Genomic DNA, 22,359 nt, shown 5'->3' with positions numbered 1-22,359 from the left:
CCAGACCCATTGAGCTAATTTGTCTGTTTTAATTAACATGTAACCACCATTGATTCCAGAGATTATCCTTCCTCCTCAGGCTTCATCCTTCCTCTCCTCCCTTGCTCTAGATCAACCAAGAGTCCCTTTCATGACACTCAGCCTCTAAGCAACAGACACTTGGGCTCCAAAGGTTTCTGGATTCTAGTGGAAGGTCTCTGCCAGTCACAGAAGGGCAGTTTCCCAACCCCAAAACTCCCCCACTTCAAATAATGTTGCTAGTCTTCTTGATCGTCCATATGGGAGCATCTCCAAAAGCAATAGCAAACTACAAAGGTGTATACATATTTCATCCATCAGGGGACATGGTTTCTCTTCATGTGAGAGGACCTAGAAATGTTTCTTTGTTGGGGGGATGGCATGATCTGATGTTCCCTCATAGTTGGTTATGAAATGGTCGACTTGTTCACACACTGGAGATTGGTTCTTGAGGAAATCTCCCCTTTGGCGTCCGACTACGAGTGGGTTCCTACAAACACCAGAAATCAAGGTGACATTTCCATGATGTCTTTTCCCACCATATTGGGTCACCAGTGTTGGGTTCCTTCTGCCACCAGAAATCTGTAGTCAACCCTTAAAGCTGGACGGTAAATGTCGGGTGGTGGAAGGACAACAGTACTGTGGTTTTGGACAATGTGAAAGTGAACAGAGGTAGTTTCTTACTTTGGGAACATTTGCTGGCTGGGCAGGGGTGTGCACGAACCCAAAAAAGTGGTTTGGTTAGAATTCAAATCAATTTGAACCAAACCGCATTTCTCCGAACTGTTTTGGTCAAACCGACTGGTTGGTCCAGTCAGTTTGGCTGAACTGGCTCAGCGGTTTGGGCAGCCAATATACTTGTCAAGGGGAATCTGGTGAACATTCCCCTTTACAAATACAGGGTGTGGGGGACCCTCACAAAGCTAAGAGATGGCTGGGCAGGGGCAGGAAGAGAGGTAAAAAGCTCCTTGCCTGCATGGTGTGGCTCCTTCCCTGCCTGGCATGGCCACAAATCCTCTCCCCCTCATTTACCAAGCTGCCAGCTCAGTGGTGGCTTGGTTCTGGGTTCCGGTGAGAAAGGTAGAAGGTAAGGCGATTTTTACCCCTCTCTCCACCACTGCCTGGCTGCCCTTTACTTTTTCTGAATTGGTTCACCCCAACCGGGCCTGGTTCAGTTCGATCACTGACTGAACCATCCCCAGTTTGGCTCGTGCGATAACCTCCGAACCGGCCCTGGTTTGAGGAGAACTGTTTTGGAACGAACCATTTGTGCTGGGCACCTCCATTCCCATGACCTTACTTTCCAGTGGTCATCTGAACCTGACCTAGGAGAGAACATCTTCTCATCCTCAAGAAGAGGAGCATCTCTGGCTTAAGTTTGGTGGAATTGACTCATCGTATCGATCTTCTTCTCGATTCCCTGGAAAATTCTCAGATTTCCCCTAAACAGTAACTTCCAAACTTTTCTCATCCATTCTTTGGAAGTCACCTTCTTTTTCCTTCCTTCTCTTATTCCCCTCCCTCCTTCCCTTAGCATATCGATCTGTCTGTCTGACTGTCTGACTGCCTATCTGTTCTTCCGATCGTTGGGATTAGCACAAGATGGTTTTTTGGGGTAGAGGTTACAATTTTGTGGGGGTACAATTAACATGCCTTAAAAATGAAGTTATGGGTTGGGCAAACTAGCATCTTCACAAAGGCATGTTTACTTGCTTTGATCGTAAATGAAGGTGGTGGCATCTTCCCAGGAAATGCTCAGGGATGGTCTTGTGAGAAGTTAATGGTAGCTTTTATTCAAAGCAGAACAGCCTGCCTCATCATGGATATTAAAATCAATTTGGAGTGTGAGGCTGAGGGGGCAATTTAATTTGTTGTTTGCTAATTATGATGGCAGACCTGAAGCCCCACCTCTTCACCGGGGATGGTGCTGCTAAAGGTATATAAAGGCACACCATGGACACCTTTGACTCACAGCTTCACTCAATCCTCATCCTTCTCTTGCTTTCTGCTCCTTGGAGAGACAGGTAAGATCTGTTGTGTGAAGCCTGCTTCTTTGTACAGCCTATCATTTTTGATTGAATTTTAACATCTTTCTTTGATAGTTTTAAAAATATATTTATTTGCAAGTATGGGCCTGCAACAAAACATTTCAGGCTATCCCTGGTGTGCACGTGTTACCTGTACCTCAGCATGGTGGACGTTTTAGGCATTTTTGTCCCTCAGAAGCAGAAGGGGGTGTGACTCTCTTGACTATTGTTCAGGCTATCCAATTTTCTAATTTTGGTCCAATGTCTCCTCCCCACTGGGCTGAGTGGCATTAGCTCTGCCCACCTGCTTGTTTGTTAACTACCCTCTGTATCCGCAAACATTCCACTCCATTGAGTTACACTGTAGTTTTGAGCTTTTTTTTTTTTTTTTGCCCCACTTAGCTTTTCTTTTCTTCATGTTTTTGTGAAACAACAACATATCCCCTGCTATCCTGGCAAAGAGGCACCTTCCAACGTGGTGATTCTCTTTATTTAGCAGGGGGAGAGTAACTGGCCCTATCCACCTCCAGAACAGTACTTCCAGTGACTATTGCTGGTGTCTATCATGTTTGTTTGTAGATTGTGAGCCCTTTGGGAACAGGGAGCCATCTTATTTATTTATTTATTTATTTATTTATTTATTTATTTATTTATTTATTTATTTATTTATTTATTTATTTATTTATTTTTCTCTCTGTAAACTGCCCTGAGCCATTTTTGGAAGGGTGGTATAGAAATGGAATAAACAAACAAACAAATAACAATATCTGCGGGTTATCATGAGTCTGCTGGTGCTCTGATCTTATGGAGCCGGTCTTATGGAGCTGGTCTTGTGGTAGCAAGCATGACTGGGCCCCTTAAGCTAAGCAGGATCCACTGTGTTTGCATATGAAAGGGAGACTAGAAGTGTGAGCACTGTAAGATATTCCCCTTAGGGGATGGAGCCACTCTGGGAAGAGCATCTAGGCTCCAAGTTCCTTCCTTGGCTTCTCCAAGATAGGGCTGAGAGAGATTTCTGCCTGCAACCTTGGAGAAGCCGCTGCCAGTCTGTGTAGACAATACTGAGCAAGATGGACCTATGGTCTGACTCAATATATGGCAGCTTCCTATGTTCCTATGTTCTCCCCTGCAGGTTCTCTGTTTATGCATCCTTAAGGATCATGACATTCCCAGCTCCTTCAGAAATTAATAACAGATATATTTTATTTTTGCTGGATGGGGTAGTGAATCCATATTGCCAGCAAACTCTTGCCTGCCACTGTAGATCAGTGGAGAATGTGGTTTGCATGCTTCAGGTCCCAGCTTGGTCTCTGGTATCTTCATAAAGGCCTGGGCAAGACTCCTGCCCGAAATCCTGGAGAGATCCCGCCCTTCTATGTAGACAATACTGAGACAGAAGGGCCAATGGTCTGACTCAGCGCAAGGCAGCTTTTTGCAAGAGCTGCTATTTCATGCATTTCCTTCTCCCGTACGCTCTCAGAACAGCAGGAGAACTCTGCTGGCTTAGAAACAAGGCCCATCAGCATCTGGCTCCCCCGAGTGGCCAAACGAGGGAGCTCTCAAGCCTCAGTCTTCTCTTGCTGCTCCCCACCCCCCCGGAATAGGTATTCAGCAGTACTCCCTGAACTTGGAGGTCCCATTAGTGGTTATCAGGCATCCCTTGCTGGGGCTGGAAGGTTACAATTCCAATCAATAAATAAAATTCAAAATCAATTCAAAGAGGACCCAAGGTTTAGCGCAGGGATATTTGGGGAATCCGATCATTTTTCGGCAAGATCCTCTCCTTTCCAATGCATTTGTCTAGTGCCTGACCTAGGGGGCATCTGAGCTAGGGTCTTTCACGCTATCTGGTACTCCATCTGGTACTCCATCTATTTGCCAACAATTATGCACAATTTTTTTGTGCATCACCTTATAGCTGCTCCATCTTGTGTTCTTCCAGACTCAGATATAGCTAACTGTATTCTTTCCCCTTACATTCTAAGAACGTCAGATGAACTCTTCTGGATTAGACCCAAGCTCGAGGACCTCTAGCATCCAGCTTTCCACAGGGGCCAAACTTCAGGAAACTTGGCCTGCTACTCCTCCCTGGTATTCAGTGGTAGACCTCCCCTGAAGGTGGAGGTTCCACACAGTCATTTGACCAAGAGCCATTAAGGGCAGGAAGGTTGAGGTTGTGCAAAGGTTATTTCAGGGCTTGTCCCAAGGAAATGATCCAACTGATTGGAGAATCAGATCACTTTTTTGGCAAGAGCCTCTCCTCTCCCATGCATTTGTCCTGTCTCCTTCTCAAAGCCTCTGACCTAGGGGCCATCCCACTGTCTTCTACCCCTGTCTTATGGTGATATGGGTTTTTTCTCATTACACTTCTCATGCCTAACCATATCTCTGGCCCTCCTTCCAGGTTGATTCCTGCGACTCAGACATGACTAACTGTGGACCAGCCTGCACCATCCCCTCCTGGGCTTCCAGCCCTGTCGTTGGCTTTGGATCAGCAGGCCTTGGCAATGGCGGTCTCGGCTCCGGCTCCGGTGTTGGCGCCTTGGCTAGAAATTCTGGCTTCCTTGCCACCCTGGCCAGAATCTTCCCTTCCTTCAACAACCGGACCCCCCCATCAGTGGTGGTGATCCAGCCAATCCCCATTGCCGTGACCTTCCCAGGACCCATCCTGTACCCTAGCTGCGAGCCCGTCACCGTGGGAGGAAACACCCCCTGCGCTATTAATGGTTCCGGGATCGTAGCCAGCAGAGGTCTCTGGGGTCCTGGTTTATGAGGGGGCCATTATGGAAGATGCTTTGGTGGCCAGGGAAACCTCTGCTTGCCCTGCTAAATCATCATGGACTGTCAACACCGGAAACGAACCACTGAAAGATCCACGGCGTTCTATTTGGGTTTCGGTCACAGTGTGCTGAGCCGATTCTCAATTCCATGTGATGTCCCTTGGAATTGGGGAGGACTCAGCACCCTTAAGAATCAGGCCCAGACTTTCTCTCACATGCCTGTCTAAATTTTATCTTCACTTCTTCTGAAGTTTCTTTATTCATGTCAGCCTCTTGGTGCTCTCCAGAAGAATAAACAGAAAAGATGGCCAGACCAAGTCACTCTGCCCTTAAAATTTGCAACCCAATCAGCTGGGAAATCAGGAGTTTTGCAGAGGAAGAAGGAAAGTTTTGCCTTGAAATGTTAAGAATGTTTTCTCCTCTCTCTTTGTATTCAAAAGTTTGGCAATGGAGTAGTGCTTCCCTCACATGTATCCTTTCTGCTTCACCCTCCTCAACACTAGTTGCTGAAAAAATGTTCACTCCGTGAACACTTCATTCTGAATAAAACTTATTCTGCATCATCGTATTGGCCTCCTCTGTGTTGTTTTAACATACAGTTGTTTATATAAAACTAAATCCTGTGTAGTACATAAGAACAGCCCTGTTGGATCAGGCCCAAGGAAGCCCATCTAGTCCAGCATCCTGTTTCGCACAGTGGCCCACCAGATGCTGCTGGAAGCCACAGGCAGGTTTTGGGGGCATTCCGTCTCTCCTGATGTTGCTCATCTGCAACTGGTACTCAGAGGCATCCTGCCTTTGAGGCTGGAGGTGGCCTGTAGACCTCCAACTAGTAGCCATTGATAGACTTCTCTTCCATAAAGTTATCCAAACCCATCTTCAAGCCATCCAGTTTGTTGGCTGTCACCACATCTTGTGGCAGAGAATCCCACAAGTTGATTACGTGTTGTATGAAAAAGTACATTCAAGCATCCCCTTGGATGAGTGAGTTCTAGTTAAAGGCCTGTGTCTGTTGACTATGTCTGTTGACTATCCTTCCTTTCAGCCTTTAAGATCTTATTGAAGACGTTTCTTTTCTGGGAGTCATTTGCCCTTTAACTCTCTCTCTCTCTCTCTCTCTCTCTCTCTCTCTCTCTCTCTCTCTCAATTTTAAATCTCGGATGCTGTTCTGGCCTGAACAGCACTCTGAGTCTCTGGATTGGGCAGTATATTAAATATTATAATAAATAAAGAAATAAAAATAATATTCGGGGTCTGCGATATGACTGGGTCGTGTGTCAGTTAAGAGCAAGCTCTGAGGCAGGGAGCTTGGTCATAAGCTAAGCCCCAGCTGGAGAGGATAAGTTTTCTTCCCACCTCGTTCTAGAGCTAAAGACGCAATCTGGTAGGGTGCTGTCACAACCCTGAGTTTAACCCCCAGGTAATCAGAAAACAGGAGTGCACACACAGCTCTTCCCTACCCTAATGTTCATTGTGTGGAGCAGAGAGCTGGCCTTGTGGTAGCAAGCATGACTTGTCCTCTTAGCTAAGCAGGGTCCATCCTGGTTGCATTTGAATGGGAGACCGGATGTTTGAGCACTGGAAGATACTCCCCTTCTTAGGGGATGGAGCTGCTCTGGGAAGAGCAGAAAGTTCCAGGTTCCCTCCCTGGTAGCATCTCCAAGATAAGGCTGAGAGAGAGTCCTGCCTGCAACTTTGGAGAAGCCGCTGCCAGTCTGTGAAGACAACGCTGAGCTAGATAGGCCAATGGTCTGACTCAGTATATGGCAGCTTCTTATGTTCCTACTGCCCTAGGAGAGCCAGCCTTGACCAAGTTGCATGAGGGCAAGGAAACTGTGCCGCTGAGCAACATAATGAGATGGTGGGAGAAATTGCCCCACTGGAGGCACACGGCAACACAGAACAAGACAGAAACTCCGGGCTTGAGGACCAGTGAGGACAACAACCTTGCACTGTTAATCTGGATTAACAGTCGGCAATGCTGCTATCTTAATAAAGTTGTGGCCCCTCTTTGTGCATGAGCTCCCCACTCCATATGGGAGGAGAGCTGGTCTTGTGGTAGTGAGCAGGAATTGTCTCCTTTGACAAGCAGGGCCTATCTTGGTGGCATTTGGATGGGAGACTACACATGAGGTGACTGACGAGCAGAGGGAACTTGGGGTCATGGTGGAAAGCTCGTTGAAAGTGTTGACACGACTCAATGTGCGGTAGCTGTGAAAAAGGCCAATTCCATGCTAGGGATCATTAGGAAGGGGATTGAAAATAAAACTGCTAATATGACAATGCCCTTATACAAAACTATGGTGTGGCCACACCTGGAGTACTGCGTACAATTCTGGTCACCACATCTAAAGAAGGACATTATTGAACTGGAAGAGGTGCAGAAGAGGGCAACCAAGATGATTAGGGGCCTAGAGCACCTTCCTTATGAGGCAAGGCTACAACACCTGGGGCTTTTTAGTTTTGAAAAAAGACGACTACGGGGAGACATGATAGAGGTCTACAAAATCATGCAAAGTGTGGAGAAAGTGGAGAGAGAAATTCTTCTCCTTCTCATAGAACACTAGAACCAGGGGTCATCCCATGAAATTGATTGCCAGGAAATCTAGGACCAACAAACGGAAGTACTTTTTCACACAACGCATAATCCACTTGTGGGATTCTCTGCCACAAGACGTGGTGACAGCCAACAAGCTGGATGGCTTGAAGAGGGGTTTGGATCACTTCATGGAGGAGAGGTTGATCAACGGCTACTATTCGGAGGGCTGTGGGCCACCTTCAGCCTCAAAGGCAGGATGCCTCTGAGTACCAGTTGCAGGAGAGTAACAGCAGGAGGGAGGGCATGTCCTCAACTCCTGACTGTAGGCTCCAAGTGGTATCTGGTGGGCCACTGGGTGAAACAGGATGCTGGACTAGATGGGCCTCCTTGGGCCTGATCCAGCAGGGCTGTTCTTATGTTCTTATGTGAGCACTGTGAGATATTCCTCTTAGAGGATGGGGCCATTGGAAGAGCATCTTCCTGCTTGCATGCAGAAGGTCCTAGGTTCCCTCCCTGGAAACGCCATACAGGATGGAGAAAGACTCCTGCCTGCAACCATGGAGTAGCTGCTGCCAGTCTGGGAAGAAAATACTGAGCTAGATGGACCAAGGGTCTGACTCGGTAGGAGGTGGCTTCCTATGCTTCTATGTTCCTTTGCTCATTGAGAAGCAGGAGTGGTTTGTCGCCTTATACCCATGGCCTGCGTGCTCTCACCGGAATCCTGGAGATGTTGCTTCAAGAGCAGTCAGTGGAGATCGCTTTTATACAGCTGCCTCGACAGCCCTGCATATAATTCTTGTGATGATCAAACGAACTGATTTGTTGCTCATTACCACTCACTGTAATTATGTGCCATATAATTTGGGCTTTGCAGATCCCTAGAGTCTTATCTTGACATTCTGCTGACTTCACTGGAATGGAGGAGAAGAACTGAATTCTTTTCATTTAGTGGCACGCCTGATGTGCACCTGCAGATTGGAACTATGCCTGTGGCAGGATTTGACTGGCCCAAATACATGGCTGATTGTTGTTTCATAGATGGCAAGGTTTCTAGAGGGAAGGGGGCTAAAGATAGTGTTCCCTCAAACACTGATCGCATGGTTGCTGAACATACAAATGGCCACCATGCCTGCGTGGAGGCCATATGCGTGCCAGTGTCATGCAAGTGCAACTGGGAGATGCTCAGCTGGTGCGCGATCATAGCTGGGGAGAGCACCATCAAACTTCCTGTGGCGGTGAGTGGAGGAGGAGCAGGTATGGACCTGCTATCCTCCTTGTTAAAGGTGCAGGAGATGTGCTGTGATTCGGGGGCCGAATTGTGTTTTGAGGGCATCCCTAGTTCAAATTGATTGATTGATTAAGTGCCATCAAGTCAGTGTTGACTCTTAGCCACCACATAGATAGATTCTCTCCAGGATGATCTGTCTTTCACTTGGCCTTTCCACTCAGCCTCTCAGTGGTGCATTCATTGCTGACGTAACCGAGTCCATCCACCTTGTTGCTGGTCGTCCTCTTCTTCTCTTTCCTTTCACTTTCTTCAGCATTATAGACTTCTCGAGGGAGCTGGATCTTTGTATAATGTGTCCAACGTATGATAGTTTGAGCCTGGTCATTTGTGCCTCGAGTGAAAATTCTGGATTGATTTGTTCTATAATCCATTTGTTTCTTTTCCTGGCTGTTCATGGTATCCTCAAAAGTCTTCTCCAGCACCCAAGTTCAAAAGCGTCAATACTTTTTCTCTCTTGCTTCTTCAAAGTCCAGCTTTCTCATCCATAGAGTGTCATGGGGAAAACCATTGTCCAAACGATTCTATTCTTTGTAGGTGTAGACACGTCACGGCATCAAAATATCTTTCCCAAGGCCTTCGTTGCAACCCTACCAAGTGCTAGCCTGGGGTGTATTTCTTGACTGCTGGATCCTTTACTGTTGATGGTCGATCCTAAAAGGCAGAAGCTATCCACCATTTGAGTGTCTTCATTATCAATTCTGAGGCTGGTTTGTCATTAGTTTAGTCATCTTGACATTTAGTCGTTGTCCCATTTTTTCACTGTGCTCCTTAACTTTCATTACTAGAGCTTGAAGATCATCTGCATTCTCAGCTACCTGAGCGGTGTCATCAGCATAGCGCAGGTTATTGATGTGTCTTCCTCCAACTTGAAAAACCACGCTCATCTTCTTCCAATCCCGCTTCTCTCAGTATATGTTCAGCATATAAAAGTTCAAATAGGAGGATTGTTGTGAGTGTTGAAAATCTGCCGCGAATAATAACTGTTAAAACATGATTATATTCAGCATTTCTTCTATAAAATACTAAAGATGTTAAGTGGCAGAATTGTGAATGCCTTTATTTTGCAGAAAATCCACAAAAAAGCTATTTATTTATTTATTTAATTAATTAATAATAAAATAAATAATAAAATAAAATAATTAAAATAAAATAGAACAAGAGGTTGTTCACATGTGCAGCCAAGAGTGGCTGCACACTTGCCCATTGCATTATGGGATTTCTGGGGGCCAGGATGATGCTTCCTGGCCCTCAAACCTCTGCACTGCCTGGGGAAGCCGGTGACTGTCTGGGAGCGTGATTAGCATGCCCAGCAAGGATGGAGGAATCTTCTGCAGGGAAGGTAAGTTTTAGTAGCCTTCCCCAATGCCCACACAGTAGCCCTCTCACGTGATTGTGAGAAAGGGCACATAATTGATGAACAACCTACCAAAACAGTGTCAGGACAAAGCAAAGGAAACCCCCGACTTACGTGAAGCCATTTCCCCGTCGTTTCTGTTAATGAAAACCCCCTCAAATAACCTATTATCCACCGCTGAAGGAATCAGTACAACCAATCTTTCGTGGCATCCTTTAGACATGATTACAGAGTGCAGCGAGACAGAAACAGTCCATTTGTTTGCTCAGTAGAATGAAACCCTGGTAGCTGCAGAAAATTCACCAGATACAGCAGAGCAGCCATTAATTTGTCTCGTATCGACTTTGATGTCTAATGCTCCCTCCCTCAGGTAACTGGCAGTTCCTCATTCCCAGGATAAACACAAGGAAGTGGAAGCTTCTTACCACTGAAGGCAAGCCAAGCTCTTTGGCATGGTTGGATCGGATTCTCCTCTCCAGTCATGCCCGTTTTTGGAGCAGCACGGCATTCTCTCGTCTCAGATGCAAAATTGTTGTTCATGAAAGGAAACGAACGCTCAGGTTCTACAGCTGGGTGTCCACAGAGACTTCTTCATATATCAGTTTCACCTTTTCATTTGCATTACTGAAATTAATGGACTTTTGCACAATATTCTAATTTTCCGAGTTTCACCTGTATATGTTCCTATAGGATATGGCTGCACAGCATCAGCCATCTAGCTGGGTTTTTTGGACTACAATTCCCATCATCCCCAGCCACAGTGGCATGATGGGAGTTGTAGTCCAAGATCTGCCAAAGTTGTTCAGCCCTGCTATAGCAGGATAAGAAAGATATATATGTTCCTCTCACTTCTTCTCTCCCTCTTTCTATATGTTTTTAATATATGTATATTTCTGAGGGATGTGGAGAACAATCTAATAAAATTCTCCGGGAAGAACCCTGGATTTCTCTTTGAAGTTCATTTCAGAGAGCGATTTCTTCTAATCGGATACTTCTTTGAATCATGAAGGGCTAATGGTTTTCTAGATGGTTCTTTCAATGTGCATATCCACCAGTATTTTCTAGGAGGTACTATGGGAATTTTGCCGGAAGCAAAATGGGAAGACATTTTCAAGGGAAGGGTGCCAATGCAGCTAAGGAATTTTGAGGGATGCCAAAAGATTTTCGCTGAGATTAGTCCAGAGGAGAAGGATTTGTATGCATCCCAGGGACAACACTTTTGCTGAAGTGAAGCTCAAAGCCAATTTCAGGGTTTTTCTTCAAGTGAAATTTCTAAGGAATTTTGTAGGAAGAGGACAGAGTTTCCCAAGAGCAGTTGTATTCCTCAGGATGATTTTGCTCATTCCAGTTTCCCAGTGATATTTTTCATCATGCAAAGTCCAAAGTAGATTTGAGAGGGATGTCTTCCTCTCAGAAGTTCCTTATGGGATCTTTACAGCAAGAGATCCATGAGATGATGGAGATTTCTCAAGAAAGGTGGTTTCATCCTAGAATCCGATTTCCCAACATTTCCATTCCTCCCCTTTTGGAGATTCCAAATAGACAAACTGGCTATTGCTGCACGTGTATCCGTTGATGTATTCGATTCTTATCTTATGTTTTATTCTGCTTGGCCCTGTAAAAACTGTACAGCTCTGAACTTTGGTGTTTAATGCTTTCCTATTAAACAAATAAAGTATGCATTGCAGAAATGTCCTCTTGGTTTTTCGCTGCTTTCTTCTCCCTGATTTATTTACAGCAGTACAATCTTTTATTTGGTTAGTCCTTGGTCGGACCATCTCTTCCCTGCTGATCATCTTATCCTCTCTGAACTTCTTTAATCCACATTTAAAGCCCTCTAAGCTAATGACCATACCTGAGCTTGCAGTAATGAAGATCCTCAATTAATTATTCATTGGGTGGAAAAGTGTGCCCTTGCCCCCTATCCTGAAATTGCTAACAATCAATCAATCAATCAATCAATCAATCAATCAATCAACCAACCAGCCTTTATTACAATCAAAGACCAGTAGGGGGGGAAAAGACTACTTCATAAAATAATATACAATTATAGACATACATAAACCAAGCAGATTTAACATTCTTTCACAAATACATCACTGACTCATTAAGGAGATGTTACAATTTCTTGGTAGTATTGCTACCCATCAGTTTCAGTGGGTGATCTCAATTTCTGGTATTTTGAGAGAAGTAAAGCCACAGCAGGGAAATGGCTTGACTAGCAACCCAGAGGTTGCCAGTTCGAATCCCCATTGGTATGTTTCCCAGACTATGGGAAACACCTATATCGAGCAGCAGCGATATAGTAAGATGCTGAAAGGCATCACCCCACACTAGTAAACCCCGCCTGTATTCTACCAAAAAACCCCGCAGGGCTCTGTGGTCACCAGGACACCGACTTGATTACACAACTTTACCTTTACCATAAGACCACCTCTCCTCCCTGAGGACAGGACAGATAGACAGGAAAAAAGACAGGTGACTGACTCATTAAAAAGTGTGCAAGATTTATTGTCACACAGAACGCTGTCAATTTGGGATTTCAGCAAACGAATAAAAGCCATTGAAGAAAGACTGGGTGGGCACAGTGGCCCCCTCACTCCTCGGACCTGAAGCACTCTCTTCACTAAGACAACACAACCCAGCACACTTATTTCTATTGCATAGAAATGGCAATTACCAGGTTAGGAAAACACACACCTCCAAGTGCAGGCTGAGAGAGGTAGGTGAACCATTTTTATCTTCTCATGCTCCCCGCCCCAGGGGCATGCTGAGTATTTAAGGTGTTATTAAAATCAAATTTGAATTCGCTTTACTGTAAGTGTGTGAAAGACAAGGGCGTGGCTATTACTGGGGGGGCGTGTCTGTCCCTGACCCCCAGAGGGAGAGGGGGCCCGCTAGCTGAGAGACAGCTTACTGCTTGCTCTCTCATCCTGCATTCTGGTAAGACTTGTCCCCTTAGCTAAGCAGGGTCCGCCCATATGAATGGGAGGCTTGATGTGTAAGTACTGTAAGATATCCCCCCTCTGGGGATGGAGCCACTCTGGGAAGAGCAGAAGGAACTGACAAGGCAGCTGGAAGGGGAAACTTGCAGCTGGAAGGGCACACAAGATGAGGAGAGGACTTCTCCACCTCTATTCACTATCCCACTTCCAGGTGGGGAAAATGGGGACTCATTGCGACAATGTGCATTGGGGGTTAAGTGGGGCAAAAGATGAGGCTTGATGGATAACAGCACACTTCCAAATAGAAATTGAGTGAAATGTAGGAGGAGCTGAACATATATGAAGAATGCGGGGTCTGAAGCAGCAAGTTAGGCGACTGGTGTGCAAGTGGAGGAGAATGCGGCTTGAATGTGACAGGACGCAGCATAGAGCCCATTTGAAGGTTTATGCGGAGGCGGTGTGTGCGGCAAAACCCCAGTTCCGGTCTGCCCGCATTGCTTCCGGGGGTTCGTGTCCAACAGAGCTGTCCTGGGTTGTGAGGAGTCTGATTCAGGCTCCTTCCCATTCGAACCAACCCTCGGAGACTTTGTTCTGCTGTGATGCTTTTAATGAGTTCTTTGTGGACAAACTGAGACTCAGAGAGAAGATGGAGATATTGTTTTGGGGGGTTAATCTGTCGGGGTGAATGATGTCCATCCTATTCCAGGTGGGGTGGCATCCCCCCTAAAGGGCCAGGTTTGCAAGCTGGAGGTGCTCATTGGTCCAGATCATAAAGCCTCAGTAGCTTCTTGGAGCACTTCTATCTGCTTTGGCTGATGCACTGCCTGAGACATTACATGGATGAAGACAGGAATAGAGGAAGCTGTCTTATACTGAGTCCCGCCACTGGTCCATTTAACACAGTATTACCCATAATAGTTTTAGGCAGGAGACTATCCCAGACCTACCTAGAGATGTTGCCAGGGATTGAACCTGCAAACTTCTGCATGGAGGCATGCAGATGTTCTTCCACTGAGCTAAGGTGCCATCCCCTAAGGGAAATATTGTACCCTGCTCAAATATAGTCACTCATCCAAGTGCAAAACAAAGCAAATGTTGATTAGCAAAGTGGACAATTTATGTTTGCTACCACATGTTAAGCTCTCCTCTCAAAAGATAGTTTAGCAAGATACCCATGCTCTGGTAACCTTCCATTTTGATTATTGCAGTGCATTGTATGTGGGGCTCCCTTTGAAAATGGCCAAATAATGCCAGTCTCTAACCCTAACCCTAACCCTGTCCCTGACCCTGACCCTAACCTGAAATGAACCCTAACCCTAACCCTAACCCTGACCCTGACCCTGACCCTGACACTAACACTAACACTAACACTAACACTAACACTAACATTAACCCTATCTGGTACACTGGTTCCCAGACTTTTTAATAGTATCCTGGAGGGAGAAGCTGGGACCAAATTGAGCCACTAGCCTCCCTCAACCAGGTTTCTGTAACAGACACCAGATCATATCCCTCATCCATAATCAGATCATAAATAATTTCTGTTTTATTTTGGACTGGACTGGCATTGCAAAAGAACAAGGTGAGGTTCTGTGGGCAGTTGGCACTGCTCCCCAAGTTCAAAGAACTGACAAGGCAGCTGGAAGGGGAAACTGTTATTAAGTTTCTGTTTTCGCTTCCCCTTTACTAAACTTTCTGTGCCCCACCACCACTGAAATAGCCGCCACAGTTGGGGAGCCATAACCCCACCTCTCCATCCCCCTAATGGGAGGAGAGCTGATCTTGTGGTAGCAAGCATGACTTGTCCCATTAGCTGAGCAAGATCTGCTCTGATTGCATTTGAATGGGAGACCACATCTGAGCAGTTGTAAGAAATTCCCTTCGGGATGGAACCGCTCTGGGAAGAGCAGAAGGTTCCAAGAACATCTGAATGTTGGCATGCAGAAAGTCCCAGATTCAAGCTCTGGCATCTCCAAGTAGGGCTGGGAAAGTTTCTTGTCTGTAATCTTGGAGTGCTGCTGCAAATCAGTGTAGACAATACTGAGTTAGATGGACCAATGGTGTTCCACAGTGGCCAATACTCAGGGGTGATATAGTCCTACATCTGCAGGTGGGCCAAAATTGTGAAGTCCCGCCATAAGAAAAAGAGACCTTTGGGCTGGGAGTTGCTGGGTTGGGAAACCCTCACCCTAGCCCTTCTGTGGCTGGCAGAGAACCTCCTCTAGGAGAAAGAACCCTTTTGAGATAAAGAAGCTCTTCTCATGATTGGTGAGAAGAGCTTCTTCTGGGTGTGTGTTGGAGAGGGCTTAGCCCACTCTCCCTGCAGACAATCAAAAGGCAGCCCTGGGTGGCCGGATCAGCCACCCGCATGACTGCCGGCTCTGTCATGGAGCTGGCGGGGGCTGCAGGGATCGGGGGGTCTACTCGTGTGTTGCTGTGTGCTGCTCCATTAACCTCATTTAAGGGAAGGGGGAATTAGGCGGGCTAGCTGCCTTGGGAACACCAGGCTTACCTGTGAGCCTGGTGGTTCCCACGATCCCTGGAAAGTGGGCTAAGCTCCCTTATCTCACTTTCCAGTGATCATGAGAATAGCCTCAAAGTGTCTATTTCTTAAAGGCTAAGTGCCAGGAAAGAGACTCGACTGGTCTAGGTCAAGGGAGGAGGAGAGGAAGCACAACACCCAAGGAGGAAGGATAATCTCTGGAATCAACGGTGGTTTGATCTTTATTAAAACCAACAAATTGGCTCAATGGCCCTAGTGGAAGCTCAATGACACGAGCATCCTTTTGATATTTGGCCTGGTATTTGCCCAGTCATCAGAAAGGCTTGATGATGCATCATTGACTTGGGAGTGCCAATGCAGGGACATCTGGTGACTCGACATCTTCCGATTCCAGGCGTTAAGCTGCTGGTGCCATGGACCCAGAATGTTCATTTTGCTCTTTGAAAGTGGCTGAAGAATTCCAAGCATCCGAGCCACAAAATACTAAGCTTCCTTGTAATGCTAAAGAGGCAATCAATCCAGAGGGTGGGTGGCTTTTTGTTTTGTAGAGATGACTCGTGGTCATCTCTTCCTGCTGCAAACAAAAAGGGAGGGGTTGATGTCCACATCCCAATGGGATGGAGATTAAACCATTGTTGTTGCAGATCGTGATCAGTGGCCACAACTTGGGTTGAAAACAAGCAGTTTGTCTTTCCATTATGGGTTAGAAATAAGCAAGTGCTCTGCAATTTGCTTGAAAATAAGCCAATTCTCTTTCCTCCCTCATGATGAGGGACTACATATAAGCACTGTAAGAATTTCCCCTTAGGGGATGCACATATCACCAGAAGACAGGGGTAGAAGACAGTGGGATGGCCCCTAGGTCAGAGGCTTTGAGAAGGAGACGGGACAAATGCTTGGGAGAGGAGAGGCTCTTGCCAAAAAATGTAAGGGGATAGAATAGGTATTAAACAGCAGCTCTAGCAGGAAGCTTCCTTCTACTGAGTCAGAACATAGTTGGAAGAAAAGAAAAGATAAGGGCTGGGAGGCATGCCAAACCTGCCCCAAGGTAACTCAATGGAATGGAATGTTCGCAGACTCAGAGGGCAGTTAACAGACAATCAGGTGGACCGAGCTGATGGAACACAACAGTGAGGTGGGGGCAAGGAATGTTTCACTATGCATCTTTCACTGGTTCTTTTTGCCATGTCATCTACCCATTGAAACCCATCTGGATAAGCAGACAGTCCCCCTGGCGCCAAGACAAAAAGAACTGAAATTTTCTCAGTATGAAGGATACTCTCTCAAGACAGTCACACCCCTTTCTGCTTCTGAGGGGGAAAGGAGCCTAAAGCTTTCCCAGTGATCAAGCACAGGCACAGGCAATGTATGAATATCAGGTCTATCCTGCAGCCTTTTGTTGTGGGTCCATACAAACAAACAAACAAACAAACAAACAACACAAACAACACAAACAAACATATTTTCAGCACAATCAGAGGAAGAGGTCAAAGTTCAGATAGGCTGTACCAAGAAGCAGACCGTGGACGACAGACCTTACCTTCCTCTCCAAGGAGCAGAAGCTGTGAGAAGAATGAGGATCAAGTGGAGCTGTGAGTTGAAGGCATCCGTGGTGTACCTTTATATACTTCCAAGACTAATGCTTGGAACGTGTTTTCTTATATTTCCAAAGTGCAAGAAGTAGACTATATTTTCATTCTAAATCTCTGAGTCCATTTCTTCTCTACAACCTTCTTCCACATCTGCTTTCTTCATGTGATGAGAACCTTCTTCATGTGGAAAGTTCTTATGATCTTTCCAAAGATCACAAGAAGTTTTCTAAAGTTCAAGAAGTAGACACCATTTCCAACACAAGGTGTGGTCACTGATCACAATTGGCTGAATTTCACCTGAAATTCACCTTATTTATTTATCTATCAATTTATTTATTTATTTAACATATTTCTACACCATACAAACTCACATCTCTGGGCGGCTTACAACAACCGCCCAGAGACATGAATATGAAATTACCCCTCCTCTTCCCCCCCCTTTTTTTTTTGCCACAGGGAAGCTTGAAGCTCTTCCCTTCCCATGAGCCATCCCTACAAAATAAAATGCCAGTGACCCTCTTGGCTAATATCCCCATGAGCATTAGAAGGAACCTTAACATTTGGTGCCTCAGATGTTGGGCATCCTTTGGCCATTTTCAAAGATCAAAGTGCATAATATTCTGAGTTAATGATGCCAGCACATTGAGGCCAGGCTGAGGTGGAATGAAGATGCCAAATGTCCCTGTGTGGGCACTCCAAGCCGATGAGTCAGCAAGTCTTCCTGATGACTAGACGAATACCACACCAAATATCAAAAGGGTGACAGTGTTATTGAGCTTCCACCAGACCCATTGAGCTAATTTGTCTGTTTTAATTAACATGTAACCACCATTGATTCCAGAGATTATCCTTCCTCCTCAGGCTTCATCCTTCCTCTCCTCCCTTGCTCTAGATCAACCAAGAGTCCCTTTCATGACACTCAGCCTCTAAGCAACAGACACTTGGGCTCCAAAGGTTTCTGGATTCTAGTGGAAGGTCTCTGCCAGTCACAGAGGGGCAGTTTCCCAACCCCAAAACTCCCCCACTTCAAATAATGTTGCTAGTCCTCCAAATAAAATGCCATTGACCCACTTGGCTAATATCCCCATGAGCATTAGAAGGAACCTTAACATTTGGTGCCTCAGATGTTGGGCATCCTTTGGCCATTTTCAAAGATCAAAGTGCATAATATTCTGAGTTAATGATGCCAGCACATTGAGGCCAGGCTGAGGTGGAATGAAGATGCCAAATGTCCCTGTGTGGGCACTCCAAGCCGATGAGTCAGCAAGTCTTCCTGATGACTAGACGAATACCACACCAAATATCAAAAGGGTGACAGTGTTATTGAGCTTCCACCAGACCCATTGAGCTAATTTGTCTGTTTTAATTAACATGTAACCACCATTGATTCCAGAGATTATCCTTCCTCCTCAGGCTTCATCCTTCCTCTCCTCCCTTGCTCTAGATCAACCAAGAGTCCCTTTCATGACACTCAGCCTCTAAGCAACAGACACTTGGGCTCCAAAGGTTTCTGGATTCTAGTGGAAGGTCTCTGCCAGTCACAGAAGGGCAGTTTCCCAACCCCAAAACTCCCCCACTTCAAATAATGTTGCTAGTCCTCTTGATCGTCCATATGGGAGCATCTCCAAAAGCAATAGCAAACTACAAAGGTGTATACATATTTCATCCATCAGGGGACATGGTTTCTCTTCATGTGAGAGGACCTAGAAATGTTTCTTTGTTGGGGGGATGGCATGATCTGATGTTCCCTCATAGTTGGTTATGAAATGGTCGACTTGTTCACACACTGGAGATTGGTTCTTGAGGAAATCTCCCCTTTGGCGTCCGACTACGAGTGGGTTCCTACAAACACCAGAAATCAAGGTGACATTTCCATGATGTCTTTTCCCACCATATTGGGTCACCAGTGTTGGGTTCCTTCTGCCACCAGAAATCTGTAGTCAACCCTTAAAGCTGGACGGTAAATGTCGGGTGGTGGAAGGACAACAGTACTGTGGTTTTGGACAATGTGAAAGTGAACAGAGGTAGTTTCTTACTTTGGGAACATTTGCTGGCTGGGCAGGGGTGTGCACGAACCCAAAAAAGTGGTTTGGTTAGAATTCAAATCAATTTGAACCAAACCGCATTTCTCCGAACTGTTTTGGTCAAACCGACTGGTTGGTCCAGTCAGTTTGGCTGAACTGGCTCAGCGGTTTGGGCAGCCAATATACTTGTCAAGGGGAATCTGGTGAACATTCCCCTTTACAAATACAGGGTGTGGGGGACCCTCACAAAGCTAAGAGATGGCTGGGCAGGGGCAGGAAGAGAGGTAAAAAGCTCCTTGCCTGCATGGTGTGGCTCCTTCCCTGCCTGGCATGGCCACAAATCCTCTCCCCCTCATTTACCAAGCTGCCAGCTCAGTGGTGGCTTGGTTCTGGGTTCCGGTGAGAAAGGTAGAAGGTAAGGCGATTTTTACCCCTCTCTCCACCACTGCCTGGCTGCCCTTTACTTTTTCTGAATTGGTTCACCCCAACCGGGCCTGGTTCAGTTCGATCACTGACTGAACCATCCCCAGTTTGGCTCGTGCGATAACCTCCGAACCGGCCCTGGTTTGAGGAGAACTGTTTTGGAACGAACCATTTGTGCTGGGCACCTCCATTCCCATGACCTTACTTTCCAGTGGTCATCTGAACCTGACCTAGGAGAGAACATCTTCTCATCCTCAAGAAGAGGAGCATCTCTGGCTTAAGTTTGGTGGAATTGACTCATCGTATCGATCTTCTTCTCGATTCCCTGGAAAATTCTCAGATTTCCCCTAAACAGTAACTTCCAAACTTTTCTCATCCATTCTTTGGAAGTCACCTTCTTTTTCCTTCCTTCTCTTATTCCCCTCCCTCCTTCCCTTAGCATATCGATCTGTCTGTCTGACTGTCTGACTGCCTATCTGTTCTTCCGATCGTTGGGATTAGCACAAGATGGTTTTTTGGGGTAGAGGTTACAATTTTGTGGGGGTACAATTAACATGCCTTAAAAATGAAGTTATGGGTTGGGCAAACTAGCGTCTTCACAAAGGCATGTTTACTTGCTTTGATCGTAAATGAAGGTGGTGGCATCTTCTCAGGAAATGCTCAGGGATGGTCTTGTGAGAAGTTAATGGTAGCTTTTATTCAAAGCAGAACAGCCTGCCTCATCATGGATATTAAAATCAATTTGGAGTGTGAGGCTGAGGGGGCAATTTAATTTGTTGTTTGCTAATTATGATGGCAGACCTGAAGCCCCACCTCTTCACCAGGGATGGTGCTGCTAAAGGTATATAAAGGCACACCATGGACACCTTTGACTCACAGCTTCACTCAATCCTCATCCTTCTCTTGCTTTCTGCTCCTTGGAGAGACAGGTAAGATCTGTTGTGTGAAGCCTGCTTCTTTGTACAGCCTATCATTTTTGATTGAATTTTAACATCTTTCTTTGATAGTCTTAAAAATATATTTATTTGCAAGTATGGGCCTGCAACAAAACATTTCAGGCTATCCCTGGTGTGCATGTGTTACCTGTACCTCAGCATGGTGGACGTTTTAGGCATTTTTGTCCCTCAGAAGCAGAAGGGGGTGTGACTCTCTTGACTATTGTTCAGGCTATCCAATTTTCTAATTTTGGTCCAATGTCTCCTCCCCACTGGGCTGAGTGGCATTAGCTCTGCCCACCTGCTTGTTTGTTAACTACCCTCTGTATCCACAAACATTCCACTCCATTGAGTTACACTGTAGTTTTGAGCTTTTTTTTTTTTTTTTTTGCCCCACTTAGCTTTTCTTTTCTTCATGTTTTTGTGAAACAACAACATATCCCCTGCTATCCTGGCAAAGAGGCACCTTCCAACGTGGTGATTCTCTTTATTTAGCAGGGGGAGAGTAACTGGCCCTATCCACCTCCAGAACAGTACTTCCAGTGACTATTGCTGGTGTCTATCATGTTTGTTTGTAGATTGTGAGCCCTTTGGGAACAGGGAGCCATCTTATTTATTTATTTATTTATTTATTTATTTATTTATTTATTTATTTATTTATTTATTTATTTATTTATTATTTCTCTGTGTAAACTGCCCTGAGCCATTTCTGGAAGGGTGGTATAGAAATGGAATAAACAAACAAACAAATAACAATATCTGCGGGTTATCATGAGTCTGCTGGTGCTCTGATCTTATGGAGCCGGTCTTATGGAGCTGGTCTTGTGGTAGCAAGCATGACTGGGCCCCTTAAGCTAAGCAGGATCCACTGTGTTTGCATATGAAAGGGAGACTAGAAGTGTGAGCACTGTAAGATATTCCCCTTAGGGGATGGAGCCACTCTGGGAAGAGCATCTAGGCTCCAAGTTCCTTCCTTGGCTTCTCCAAGATAGGGCTGAGAGAGATTTCTGCCTGCAACCTTGGAGAAGCCGCTGCCAGTCTGTGTAGACAATACTGAGCAAGATGGACCTATGGTCTGACTCAGTATATGGCAGCTTCCTATGTTCCTATGTTCTCCCCTGCAGGTTCTCTGTTTATGCATCCTTAAGGATCATGACATTCCCAGCTCCTTCAGAAATTAATAACAGATATATTTTATTTTTGCTGGATGGGGTAGTGAATCCAAACTGCCAGCAAACTCTTGCCTGCGGCTGTAGATCAGTGGAGAATGTGGTTTGCATGCTTCAGGTCCCAGCTTGGTCTCTGGTATCTTCAGAAAGGCCTGGGCAAGACTCCTGCCCGAAATCCTGGAGAGATCCCGCCCTTCTATGTAGACAATACTGAGACAGAAGGGCCAATGGTCTGACTCAGCGCAAGGCAGCTTTTTGCAAGAGCTGCTATTTCATGCATTTCCTTCTCCCGTACGCTCTCAGAACAGCAGGAGAACTCTGCTGGCTTAGAAACAAGGCCCATCAGCATCTGGCTCCCCCGAGTGGCCAAACGAGGGAGCTCTCAAGCCTCAGTCTTCTCTTGCTGCTCCCCGCCCAGGAATAGGTATTCAGCAGTACTCCCTGAACTTGGAGGTCCCATTAGTGGTTATCAGGCATCCCTTGCTGGGGCTGGAAGGTTACAATTCCAAACAATAAGTAAAATTCAAAATCAATTCAAAGAGGACCCAAGGTTTAGCGCAGGGATATTTGGGGAATCCGATCATTTTTCGGCAAGATCCTCTCCTTTCCAATGCGTTTGTCTAGTGCCTGACCTAGGGGGCATCTGAGCTAGGGTCTTTCACTCTATCTGGTACTCCATCTGGTACTCCATCTATTTGCTGACAATTATGCACAATTTTTTTGTGCATCACCTTATAGCTGCTCCATCCTGTGTTCTTCCAG

Source organism: Hemicordylus capensis, chromosome 14 (assembly GCF_027244095.1).
Source record: "Hemicordylus capensis ecotype Gifberg chromosome 14, rHemCap1.1.pri, whole genome shotgun sequence".
Lineage (NCBI taxonomy): Eukaryota > Metazoa > Chordata > Lepidosauria > Squamata > Cordylidae > Hemicordylus > Hemicordylus capensis.
The sequence above is the reverse complement of the archived record's forward strand: the minus strand, read 5'-3'. Positions refer to the sequence as shown.